Source organism: Meleagris gallopavo, chromosome 6 (assembly GCF_905368555.1).
Source record: "Meleagris gallopavo chromosome 6, MGAL_WU_HG_1.1, whole genome shotgun sequence".
In the NCBI taxonomy this organism is placed as follows: Eukaryota; Metazoa; Chordata; class Aves; order Galliformes; family Phasianidae; genus Meleagris; species Meleagris gallopavo.
The window spans coordinates 50870765-50884604 of NC_139409.1; the positions used below are offsets into that span (position 1 = coordinate 50870765).

The 13840-nt window shown below is 43.9% G+C and overlaps 1 long non-coding RNA gene across 1 annotated transcript; it reads right to left on the reverse strand.

The window, feature by feature from the left end:
• Positions 1-436: 436 nt before the first annotated feature.
• Positions 437-3936, reverse strand: LOC146544188 (uncharacterized). Its single transcript, XR_014884051.1, has 2 exons — positions 3627-3936; positions 437-1286 (listed from the first exon to the last, which is right to left on the reverse strand). It is a non-coding gene; the product is annotated as an uncharacterized LOC146544188 (long non-coding RNA).
• Between the last annotated feature and the right edge of the window lie 9904 nt (positions 3937-13840).

Here is a 13840-nt window from a genome sequence, read left to right on the forward strand (position 1 = left end):
TGAGATATAGACCAACACCTGCCAGACAGACTGGGAGACTGCTGCTGGCATTAATGAGGTTAATCTGCATCTGGAGCACGCACACATGGATGTGGAAGATTTCTATCTCTTTGTTAGTTAATAATAGGAGAAGCTTACAAAGCTGTTCTTCAAAGCAGATACAGTGACAGATATGAAAAAGGAAAGCATTCCCTGTTCATGTGCCTCCAGTTTGATCTGTGAGGGGCCTAATAACATGATGGCAGAATCCATTGTTAGCTAAAGGATAATAATCCTCACTGTGCTTATTGCAGTCATTTTAAAAAGTTGTCATTTTGATTGATTTAGGTGAAAAAGTGAGAAAGGTGAAGAAGGAGCAAAAAAACCCACACCAAATTATCTGCACATGCAGAGTATTCTGAGATACCTCCAGAAACAGGGACTAGGTAGTCGTAGCTTGTGTTATACTGTACAATTATTTAATGAAAATGTGTCAGTACAAACAAAAGCAAATTACAGTATCCTGGGTGAGAAGGAGTTTTAAATGTGACTGTTATTACTGCTGTGCAGTTCTTAAAGAAGAAAACAGCCCTGTCTCCCCAACGTATTTTCACATATTCTATCATGTCTTCTATCATCTAACTATACACACTCTCACATCAGACCAGAAAGTATCCCTGGAACACACTTAACAGCAAATGTTAGTGAAAGTAATTGGTAAGACTAAGATGTAACACTGAACTGACAACTGTTAAAAAGATTTCAATTTCTCCTGTGTAACAGGTACACTCTCACATCATTTTTATTCCTTACAATATACTCAGCAGATAAAAATAAGACAGCATCTTCAAGCTACATTAACTTTATGGTCATGAAACTACTGCTTACATATAGAAACTCGGAAAAAATGCAGGCATTTTCTATAGCCTCAGTTGTGCAAAATCACAGCTCTAAATACTAGATTGAGTCAATATAGACAAATTGAAAAATTCAGCTGAGTTCCTTCTTCCTCTCCTGTTAGAATATGTAAGCATATCAAATACGTACATCAGCTGTTGACTTCTGCTTTCTGGCAAATGTACAGTTGAGAGCCAGACAAGTGGTGTGTTGTCTCAGCAAAAAGTAGATGAGGACTGATGTGTTCTTCAGTTCTGTACATCAAGATCAGTTATGGTTCTCAGAACAACTTCAAGTATGGCTGTCACATGCGTCATGGTTTTATAATTTTGATTATTGGTATTCCACATCATAACATCATGTAGTGCACTGGGAGTTAAAGAGTTAATGCTCTGGTTCTTGACACCTGTCTGGAAGAGAAGAAGAACTGCATTCTCCAGAACACTTTGCATTCAAAGAGGAGATATAACCCCTGGCAAGGTCGCCTGATGCCCCTATTTCCTTTAGCTCTCCTCCCTGCTGCTCAACCCAACTGCGTGCCTCACCTCAGCGTTATGGTGAGGCCTACCCACCTTTTGGACATTCTCTCTCATTATATTTGATTTATTAGCTTAAATTCTAATTATACTGTATTATAGTGTATTATCTTACATTCTGATACCGTATTTAGTAAATTAGTTTGTTTCTCCTCAGATCATTGCCGCTGTTTTTAATTATTTGGTGTCCCGTTTCCCCTTTCTGGAGGTGTGGATCTGCAGGTTGCTCTGCCCCACTAGTGGAACCAGGCCAGTCCAGCCCGTAAACCGCAGACACACATGAATCCTCAGAGCTGCTCCAAGAGCTGCCCTGCAAACTTTCATAGGTAAGCCAGTCAGAGCAAATAAGAGAATGTTATGAAATACTGCTCGAGTGGACCTCTGATGTTGAATACATCAGTCACATTCACCTGTGCTGGTCAGACTGTGCAAGGTACAAGCCAAGTGCTGGAACAGCCACATTGCTGGGCAGGGCATGTGCCTGCCTCTCCCTCTGTGTAAGCAGCAACAGTAAAGCTACCTTAGTTGTAGTGAAAACAACCACCAGCATCAAATCTTCCTCCTGCTTGACCTTATGCTGTGGTCAGATCTGTGTAGGTATTTTGCTCCTTTGCTCCTCTGGCATTGAGTCAAAACTCAGAAGTTTGTGTGAGTGCTTTCTCAGCCATGTTTCTCCATCAACAGACACGCAAAGCCTGACTTCCAGGGAATAGCTGGCTTTGAATTAAAATGTGCAGCAATAATCCTTGAATGCTTCATTAACTTCACATCTGCTGCAGCAAAGTAGTACTTAGAAAAAGTTGTAACATAGTAATGAAGCAATTGGGTTTTATTTTTCTAATCCTGAAAGCACCTTATCTCTATTCTATGTTTGTGGGTTGGTTTTGTTTGTTGTTGTTTTTTTTTTTTTTAATTCAATTTACATTTTTAGTCCAAATCAAAGGTCATAAAAAAAAAAAAGACACTATTTTTTTTACTACTTTCTTTATCCTGTTCTGTCCCTCCTTCATGAGAATTCTTTCTTCCTTAGGGGAATAAATGCAACAACTGCAACTGCTACATTCCTTAAGGTAACAGTAACTTAAAGTGCTGAAATATTCAGAAAAAGCCAAATACAGCGCACACCAAATACGTGCAAAGTTAGAATAGAGCTAGCAATTATTTTGAAGTCTGAACTGTGACGAAACAATCTCTAAGCACTACACTGCCAAAAGGGCAGTATTTTGTTATCCGTCAGCGTGCATGCCTCTTTTTCTACCGCACTCCCGATCACACTGAATAACTTTTAACACAGGCTACTGCGTTAAATGAAGCTAGTCTACCGCTCCAATTTCAGTCTAAACCAATGGCCAAAACGGTTCGGCATAAGGCTACATGTAAGTGCAGCTCTGAGTTTCTGCTGAAAGGGGCACTCTCGCCCCTTCTGCTGGACGGGGCAGCAGCGGGGTACTCCGAGCCCGGAAAACTGGGACACGCCGGAGCAACAGGGGGTGCCGCCGGGGCAGGGGAACAGGGCCATCTTGCTGTCGCTGCCTGCTACTGCTCCAGCATGTAAGGCGACCTATGGGAGGCTCGCTCCTGTGTCAGTGCTTCAGTTCATTGGCATTAAAAGAAGCTATCCAGTCCACGCTTTTGCACCCTGAGCTACATGCTCTTTTAGTGCTTCGCGAGTTCATGCAATTAAGCAGAGTGTAGCTGACTTAGATCAACCAGCGTGGGAGTTCGCTTCAATAGCGAAAAGGGACGGGGGAAGAGCCTTGTCTTCAGGAATAACCGACCTTAGACTGGGGGGCTCTGATTTTTAGAGAAGGATAGCAATTCCTTTTCTTCAAAGTGTCATAAAAAGTGTATTAAAATAGGCTGATGAGGCCTCAATCAAGTCATACCTAAATGGTGAAGCAACGTTAGCGGCACTTTTCCTTCTGTGTATCTGACAGAAGAACTGACCTGCTTTAAGTCTGCCTTAATTCCTCGAATTTCTCCGACCACGCCTGCACGCCGGGCGGCAGCGGCAGCACCCCGTCCACCCAAACCCTGCAGCACCACGTCTGGAACCGACGTCCACACGGCTGAAACTCCCTCTGAGGGAGCGGCAGCCTCGAGCTCTCACTAGAACGCCAGCTATTTTCCATTTACAGGCTTTTGTTTGTAGCGCACTAGATTGAATCTGCCTCACATCTAAAAGCAGGCAAGATGCATTTAAAATACAATTACCGTCCACGCCGTCCCGGTAATCACACGGCGATTATCGCACTTCACTCCCTCACACGCCTAAGGCTCCAGCCGGGCGCGCAGCCTCCCGCCCACACAGCTCCCCCTGCGGCGGGCCGCCCACGCAGCGCTCCCACCTGCCCCCGTGCCGCGCCGTCCCTTCCCCGGCCCTTTCCCCCGCCGCCATTTTGTGCAGCGCTGTGCCCACCCGGCGCCGGGGGTCTCGCCGGGTGCGGCGGCGGGGCGCTGCCCCAATCGCCGTGACGGCTGTAATCGCGATCCGGGCGCGGCCGCCCCTCCCCACTGACGGCAGCGACGGTGGGCGGAAGGGTTCACGCGTGGGCTGTGGGGAGCCGCAATGGCAGCTACCTGTGACGCAGCCGGAGGCGGCAGGGAGCGATTCTGCTGCGACGGCTGGACGCCGCCGTGAATTGTTAATCAGCCCTTGTTTTTCTTTTTCTTTTTCTTTTTTTTTTTGGGGGGGGGGGAAGGGAGAGATTGAGAGAGGAAGAGAGTGAGTCCCACTGCCCTCTCCTCGAGGATAGGGTTGGGGTTTCCTCGGTCTCTGCCTTGCCCTTTCCATCTGTCCCACAAGCTTGGCGTCGGCTGTGGGGATGAACTAGTAATGGGAACAGCTCCGAGTAGGATGATAGAATTTAGTTACCTGTGCTCATGTGGCTAAAATATAAAATACTGCCTTTTTTTTTTTTTTTTCCTTTTCTTTGGATGCTTCATGCCTTTCCAAGGATAGCAGGGTATACAGTGAACGGAGATCCATCCTGCAAAGCTATGTAGGGACAGCTGCAGCTCTCAGACTGCTATCATGGCAAAGCACTGGCCTGGGCAGAACCCAAACCCTGCTAGCTTTGAAATAATAACCCCCCAGTAGCCCCTCCTTTCCCCTCCCTCCCCCCCCCCCCCCCCCAGAAAAAAACACCAGGCCTTTCAGTCTTGCTTTGGAATTTACTTTTGGGAGGGAGGAGGAGGTACTTAATTTTATTTTTCCAGGACAAGACCCAAACCAAAGGATATGATAAAACATACACCTATATATTAAAATGAATTGGAAAAAAAAAAACACCAAACCCATTCTCAACTATTTCTGTCCCTTTTCAATAATCTAGAAAGTTTAGTTCCAAAATTCATTGCATCTCTTGATCTGATTCCATAAACTGATACGCATGCTTAATTTCTGCTCTTATCTTTTCCTTTCAGATTTATCCCTCATCACTGTACCACATAGCTGATGTCCCTGCAAGAGTTTATTTGGCAGGTTTTCTACGGCTACAACAGATCAGCACTTAGGCTTTTGCAGCTTTTGTAAAGGGCATGAGCATGTTCTTAGAGTAGAGGATCCTGAGTGTCAGCTCACAATAGCGTTGATTCATCTGAAATTAAATGGTGACTGTACCAGTAATTTCAGAGTTTGCTCTCCTATTATTTCTCAGTGCATCATACATAGTTTGATGTATACTGAGTACTGTATGCTCCTGACTGAGGAGCTGAACTGAACATCCTTCTCGGTACTGCTGCCATGCCAGTTTGTTTTGTTATCCAAGTCATTTTCAATTTCTTATTTACACTTTTTGGCTTGTCATTGTGATTTAGTGGAATACTATTTGCTATTGAATTCACCCAAACACAAGTGGTTTTTTTTTTCCCTTCAAGAGCTTCTAGTTGTTGCCAGGCAAGTCTTATCACTAGAATGATGATTACTTTTTGCACTGTTTATGTGATCCTGACAAAGTTGAAAAGTGAGAGATTGCTAGATTGTAGCTGAAGTTAGTTTATACATCTGCTATATGCTATGACTTGTAATGTTCCTAGGACTATGGCTCTGTCAGCCTGGAGAAAAGACAGGCATGAAAAGGCAACCAACAAAATAAAACAATATGCAGGTAAAACAAAAAATGCTGTGAGAAATATGGTACAACTAGGAAGGAGGATGGCAGCCCACATTACTGGGAACTCATCCTATGCTCATGCCAATAAAGCTTGTTCAGAGGCTGTTTTGTGTGCAAAGCTGCAGGCTTTTTAACCTTCATTCTTTCCTCCTGCCTCTCTGCTAACATTCCTTCTTTGTGAAATCAGTTACTTTTATGCTCATGACTCCAACATACCTAATTACTTAAAAAAAATAAATAAATAAAAAGCCAGCCTTAGTACCCGTACAAACTGTGTCCTTACTAGTTTACAGTGGTGGAAGCTATAAAATATCCACCCGATGCTGTTGGGATTTTTTTGTTTGTTTTATTCTGTGCGCATGATGAAAAGCTCTTCATTATTTATAGACACTTTATTTCTCTGCTTTCCTGTGGAAAGAGGAACAGTCTGTTGAAGACATTTGTATACCAGTAGACCTACAGTTATGCTGGGTGCTATTTGCTGTGGGACAAAGAAAGACATTGTGAACAAAAGACCTCGCAAATGAGTAAGCATGTACAAGGTGCCCGGTTGGTACATGTGACCAAGGGGTTGTTACAGGGGTGTAAAAGGTTGTAAGCATGTACATGTATAAAGGTCTTCCTTCTGCACCAGCAACAGAGTCTGTGACTCTCCTGCCACAAATGGTAGCCAAACAGGGACCCTGCATCGGGGTTAGCCTCGGGAAATAATGAGCTATCAAGCTGACCGGTGGCAAGGAATTAGGGCCGCTGAAAAGAAGCAGAACCTAAAAAATTGCTGAAAGGAAGCAGAAATTGGGGTTGCTGAGAGGAAGCTGGACCCAAAATTTGCTGAAAGGAAGCAGGACTGTTGGAAATATCCGAATAATTTTGCCAGGACGGTATCTCTGATAAAAGCAGATTTTATTCGCGATTGCAATGGCGGGCGTCCCGCAAGCAGGAGCGCACCTATGGACACAGCATGACAACTTTTATACTCTTTTTCTCTCCCTTACCTCCCCCTTCTCCCCCGTTTCCCCACTTGCTGGGTACTCCGGGTTCACAATCTTATCGGAGGATTTAATTGGATCGTTATCTGATGTTCAGTGCTCTTCTTGTCCTATTGATAAGGTGATTTGCTTGGAATTCTTGTTAAACAAAGAGTACGGAGGGGAGGGGAGATGTCCGATCTTCTCCAGGCATTCCCCGTATCATGTAGTGAATTGTTCTTTTTTAAATTGGCAGAATACTGTTGCAATGTGTGAAATATATTCTCAATGTTGGCTATACATATATACATACATATTACTTTAACTTATAGAACTCTAATAAAGTAGTAAGGCCCCTGAAACGAACTATAAAACAAAAACCCCAAACGGTAAAGACCATGAAGTTAACAAAATTCTTATTTTGTTCTGATGCAGAAACAACATTCAATTCTCACAGGACCAGCTGCACAGCCCAAGCACTTCTGCAGGACAGAGGTGAGCAATGGGCAATGACGGGAACAAGTGTAACAAACCACGCTGAAGTGGAAAGCTTCCATCTAAGTGACTTTTTGTGTGGGTCTCTCGTAACGTAGGAGTGGATGGGGCTACGATCTGTGACACAGAAACTTGGGACAAAGCTGGAGTGAGGCTGTGGGATGCAACAAGTGCTCTGACCTGTGGCTAAAGACCTTCTGGGGCCCTGGAGATCGGTTTTTGAATTGCTAAAAGAATAAGCGGAATCCACCGTCCCGATAGAGCCCACTGCTCCATCTGTGGTGTAAGCCGCTGTAAATGACCACGATTGTAAGGACATAATTGTCCCTTTAGACCTCAATCTAGTGAGCCCGAGGAAGGAACCAGACTTGCACCTTCCAGATCCACATGATGTTTGGCATGTGATCCTCAAAGAAGCGGAGCGGGAGGGGGATTTTGACATGGTCCAGCCAGCTCTGTAATTTATGAACCTAATAAGTGCCTGAGATGGAAGGGTATAAGCTTTCAAATTATAAAAGAACTCGGGGAAGCAGTTCTTGAATTTGGGCTGGGCTCTCCCTATATTGGTAATCTGTTGCGTTCCGTTATGAAAAATTACACTCTTAGTCCTCGTGATTGCAAGACCTTGGCAGAACTGATTTTAACAAGTACTCAATACATGATGCGGATGGACTTTTGGAGAGAATCTGCACAACAAAAGGCAATGGAGAATCTGGGTAGACTGAATGAGGACCCTTTATAAGTCATTGGTATGGAAGCCCTGCTTGGGGAAGGTAATTATGCTGCCACAAGGGCTCAAGTGCAATTGAATGTTGCGGCTTTAGACCAATCCAAAGACTTAGCCCTAGGTGCCTTTCTAAAGGTCCTTGATGTGGGTAAGCCCCAGCATTCATTTATTAAAAAAAAAGTAGGGGCCAGGTGAACCTTTCATGCAGTTTATTGATAAATTGAAAGATACTGTGGACAAACAGGTGAAAAATGAGGAGGCACAGCAATACTGCTACAAAAGATGGCTATAGAAAATGATAATGAGGATGTCAGAAAATGATAATGATAATGTCAGAAAGTTCTCCGCCCTCTGAATAAACCTATCCTTTTACTAGGTCTGTTTGGGGGTTATAGATGCAGATTTCTTAGGGAGATGAAAATTATGGTATGGATGCCAGTGCCTTCTTGTGCCATTGGGTGCCCATATTGCACAACTGATATATTTTTATGCACAACGGGTACTAGCGATTGACAAAGAGTGAGGGGCTGAGAGGTTTGGCTGTACAGATTCCCCACATATACTGTGGGCTCAAAAAGTATCACACATTTGGCTAACCCTGACTTGCATGCTAGAGTCAGGGAGTCCATCACAGAAATTTGCGGTGTCTGACATCAAGGACACTGGGGCAGATGTAACAGTAATTGCCCAAAGTTCCTGGCCACCGCATTGGCCCACCTCCCAGGTTCATACCGCGTTAACAGGTATAGGAGGACAGACTCTCCCTGTAGAGAGTGCACATGTGATTCAAGTAGTGGGTCCTGAAGGCAAAAGAGCCTGTGTTCATGCTTACATCCTCCACCACCTCCACCACCATTGACTCTTGGGGATGAGACTGCCTCTATCAGTGAGGATTGATTTTGGGGACAAATCAAAAAAGCATTACCACTCATATGGAAGACATCTGCACCACTTGTATGAGCTGGTTCAGGAACAATTAACAGCTGGCCACATAATTCCTACTACCAGCCCATGTGTTTGTAACTAGGAAGAAGAATGGGAAATGACATCTGATATAAGACTTACGATAAATTAATGTTGTCATGGAATAAATGGGACCATTGCAGTCTGGACTACCATCCCCTACCATGATATCAAAACACTGATGTTTGACTGTTATTGATTTAAGGGAGTGTGCTTCCTTACCATTCCGCTGGATCTTCATGATGTGCCTAAATTTGCATTCTCAGTTCCCTTCATTAATGCATCTGAACCAGCTAAACAATACCATTAGACAGTGCTATCCCAGGGAATGAAAAACAGTCCCACTATGTGTCAGTGGTTTGTAGCAAGGGCTCTATCCCCTGCAAGGGAAAAGTTGCCCCACACAACTATTTGTCACTATATGGATAACATTCTCATGGCAACTCAGTCAGGGGAAGCGATACAACATGCAATGACCATAGTTCTTGAATGCATCAGAAGTCAGAGATTAGAAGTGGCTCCTGAGAAAGTTCAGGAGAGCTCGCCCTGGTGATATTTGGGTTGGCAAATTATGAATCAGAACATAGCCCCACAATGCTTAAATATAAGCTCAGAGGTTGGCACCCTGAATTATATGCAAAAACTATTAGGAGCCATAAATTGGGTCCCACCCACACTTGGCATAACCAACAAAATGTTGCACCCATTATTCCAATTATTAAAAAGGGACACGACATTAAATTCAAGGTGAACTTTGACACCCGAAGTGCAAATCACCATTAAGGAGGTTGCCACAGCAGTGTCAGGACAACAGGTTCAGCGATATGATCCAGTTCTCCCCTTTCAGCTGTTAATTATGAATCCGGACTTCCAGCCATACGCACTCCTATTTCAATGGGATGCAAAATTAAAAGACCCACTCCTGATGTTGGAATGGATCTTCCTGCCTCATCAATTTTCAAAAACTTTCACTGCAAGGGTTGAAATGATCACCACCCTCATCATCAGGGGATGGCAAAGAGTATTGTCACTGAGTGAGTTAGAGCCTTCAGTGCTTATTTTGCCAGTATCTCTAAATATGTTACAATGGTTGTTGCAAAGTTTGCTGCTTTTTCAGGTGGCCGTGGAAGACTTCCCTGGAACAATATCTGCGCATCCGCCAGGGCACAGATTATTACAATCCCATTTTTGGTTACAGGATCTTCCTAAATGCTCTCCTATTCCGTTAGATGTGTTGACTGTCTTTACGGATAGATCAGAGGGGACAAGACGTTCGGTTATTGTTGGCGGGACTCTCGAGGATGGTGGATGTCTGATATTCATATTGTAGAGTGATCTCCACAGATGATAGAGTTAGCTGCGGTGGTGCGGGTATTTAAAAAATGGTCTGACCCTATTAATATTGTTACAGACTCGGCATATGTAACTGCAATAGTCACCAGGATAGAAGCAGCATATTTAAAAGTGGTGTCTAATGAGCGGCTATTTGCGTTACTGTATTCCCTTTTGATTTTGATTAATATGCAAAAGGAATGTTACTGCACTGCACATGTTTGATCCCATACCATTTTGCCTGGACCATTAACAGAAGGTAATAGAGTCACAGATCAACTGGCAGGTATTGTGGTTGTACCTAGTATGTTTGAACAGGTGCGGTTATTGCATACCTTTTTCCACCAAAAGGCGACAGCACTACAGAAATCATTTGGACCTACACTGAACCAGGTGCCAAATAACCACTGCATGCCCTGATTGTCAGCAGATCACACCATCGCTGTCTTACGGAGTCAATTCAAGGGGGTTGAAACCACTAGAACTGTGGTAGATGGATGTTACTCATATTCCTGAGTTTGGCCACCTGAAATAATGTTCATGTTACAGTGGACACCTTCTCTGGTGTGATCATAGCCTCCCCTCATACTGGAGAAAAGGCATGGGACGTTTGTAAGCATCTCTTGTTCGCATTTGCAACTCTAGGAGTCACACAAACCATAAAAACAGATAATGGCCCCAGTCACATCTCAGTATGTGTCAGAGATTTCTTAAAGGCCTGGGGCATTAAACATGTTACAGGTATTCCACACACACACAGGCCAAGCCATTATTGAATGCACCCACAGCACGCTGAAGGCCGTGCTACTAAAACAAAAATGGGGAATGGGTGGTGTATCCCTAACCGAGAAACTGGCCAAAGCAAAATACGTATTAAATTTTTTGTACTGGTGGCAGGATGAGAATGGATCACCAATAGCTTGACATTTTGCTTTAACGAATGGTAAACAAGAGAACACTCCAGGGAGGGCACCTGTGATGGTTAAAAACTTGGGTTCTGATCAATGTGAGGGTCCACTTCTGTTAATAACTTGGGGAAGAGGTGATGGTTGTGTTTCCACAGGTGCTAGACCACGATGGGTTCCAGCCACAGTCATAAAGCCCTGCTTGACTGCACCATCAACATCTCCTGCTGCTTCTTCAGATCTGTGACAACCTTCTGCGTATCCTCCCAACCGAAGCCTTACGGAGACAACTGGACTGTGGATACTACAGCCAATATCTCAGTGTCAAGCAATGTGACAACTACCTCACAAAATTTTCTATCTGTGGGGCAAAAGCTACATGTTGAAGATCATGGGTTTAGTTTGATGGGTGGTATCAAGGTTTGGGACCGTGGGTCTGAAAGATCATGCAGATTAATGTGTTTTTTGTTTTTTGCATGTTTCTTAGTACATACACTTTATATTAATACCAAATGCTTGCTGTTCAAACTATTAAAGAAGGGGGAGATGTGGGACAAAGAAAGACATTACAAACAAAAGACCTTGCAAATGTGTAAGCAAACTTGATAGCTACGTGCACCAAATGTAAACACGCACGAGGCGCCTGGTTGGTACATGTGTCTAGGAGGTTGTTGTGTGAGTGTAAAAGGTTGTAAGCATGTATATGTATAAAGGTCTTCGTTCTGCACCAGCAGCGAATCCGTGACTCTCCTGCCACAATATGCTGCTGCTCCAAAGTCATCATCCCAAAGACTCCCCAGCTTCTCTTGCCACATTTCCTGCTCATCTCACAGCCACAAATGGTCACTCCGGAGTCCAGGTTCCATTCTACCCCTTCAAAGAAGCAGCTCCCTCACTCCCTAATCTTGCTCAGGTCTGGCTCCAAGTGTTGCATTTGTTATCTAGCCATATGAATAAACAAACAAACCAACGGCAGAGCATGGAGGCAAACAGCAAGCAGTGGAGCCAGAAAGTGTAGTTACCCAACAAGTTTAAACCAGCCTAAATGCTGGAACTTCCAACATGCTGGGAAGAAGCAGTTCTGTATTCCTGTTCTGCTTTCTGTTGCCACTCCTACCCATGTTTTGGGAGCTGATCCATTGAAAAAGTAGAGATTTTTCTCTTTTATAAGGTTAGTACTGAGATCAAATAGGCCCTGGGTACTGTAGAACATGTGGCTGTACAAATGCTAGCATTATTACTGAAGCCGAATACTGAGCTACATCTGCCTCTAATCAGTCCATATGCATTATTTCATACATTCTGCTATTCAGCATGGTTTCTTATCATGCTAATTGATTCATTACTTTATGCTAAGCATACAGTCACATGCTAGTTATTAGCTGTACCATATGTTGAACTTGCTTTGTGTATCTTTAAATGCCATACACCCTGGTCTGCTAATGCTTCTATATGCAATACAACACATATGTTGCCAACCTTCATTCATGCTTTGATGTTCTTCAAACTTCCTGCTCATCAGTCTTGTAAGTAATTCTTTAGCCACACTCTGGAGCTCCTCCTTATTGCAGTTGTGTAATTACTATAAATTAGAACTTCTGATGGGTAGATCTGTGCCTTGGCCACCTTGAACTGTGATGCTCCAAAGTGCCTGAAAGAGGCAAGTTATTTTGAAACATTCTGTGACATATTTGAAATATTCAGCATAATCATGTCAGTATAAACCCCATGTTCAGATAATGTTCTGTTAGACCATGGAGGCTGTGCCTGTGTTAGGACTCTGTAAGTGGCTCCGATAACATAGATAACATGACTACAGAAAAGGACATGTAGCTACAAGGAGGCTAAGTGTGTTCCTGACTTCTTGCTGGTGAGGAAGTTAGCTGCGAGAAGGAATGAGTGAGAAAATCTCAAAAGAATCCCATCCTGCAGAATTTTAGAATAAAGAATGTAAGGGATATATAACTGAATTTTTAAGCCTAGCAGGAAAAGACAAACTATGCTATTACTTCTTACTTAAATACAGCGTGATCTAAGAGTTACTTCAAATAGGCTGAATAGAACATGCTCAGGTGGAAAAGTGTTTTGTTACTGATTTCAGCAGAGTTGTTTCTACTTTACATCTGAGGCAAATTTATTCAGAAGTTGTTTGTTGCTGTTGTTTGTTGTTGTTGTTGTTTTAGTTTTTGTATCTCTAGACTGACTTTGGCAGTTTTAGGTGTCAGCATGGTCTGTAAATGGCCCACATCAGCATGATATAACATGAGCTGTGTAATTCACATTTTCATCCTTTCATACCCTGTTTATTGCAGGAACTACTGGCCTCTGGGAAGACAGCTGCACCTTCTCTGGCTTTTATCTTTCAAGCCCTGAGCACAAGCTCTCTTTCATGTAGATAAAAAGCCCAAGATGCAAGGTTAGTAAAGAGGGTAGAAGAAAGAGCTGGGCAGAGTGTTTCTCTAAGGAGAAGCTAGTGCTGAAGCCTAGCATTTTGTGTGCCAGGAACCAGTCTCTGTTGGACGAGGGGAAATAGCCCTGAGTAAGAGCTTGTGTAACGCCTGCTTTGTCCCAACAGCTACTTTCCATATGCAGCTTGCTAGGGCAAAGCCAGGCACAGACGTCATTGCTTTTCTTCTGGGAGGCTTGGCGCTGCTGAAACTCCCATCTTCCTGAGTAACGACTCAGCCTACTGCATGAAGCCAGCGGATGCAAGTGCTAATGGGTACCAGCCTCAACAAGCCTCGGCACGTAGGGGTCTGGGTTGCTTTGGCTTAACTGGGGTCTTCCCCAGACCCCCGGGGGAATCCGTCCCTCGCGACCCTGCTCAGCGTTTTCTGGTGAGGTGAAAGCTCGCAGCCTCAACGCCCGTGCAGCCTTTCTGTGGCTGTATCTGCTTCTGGCTATAGCCCGCCCCTACGATGTC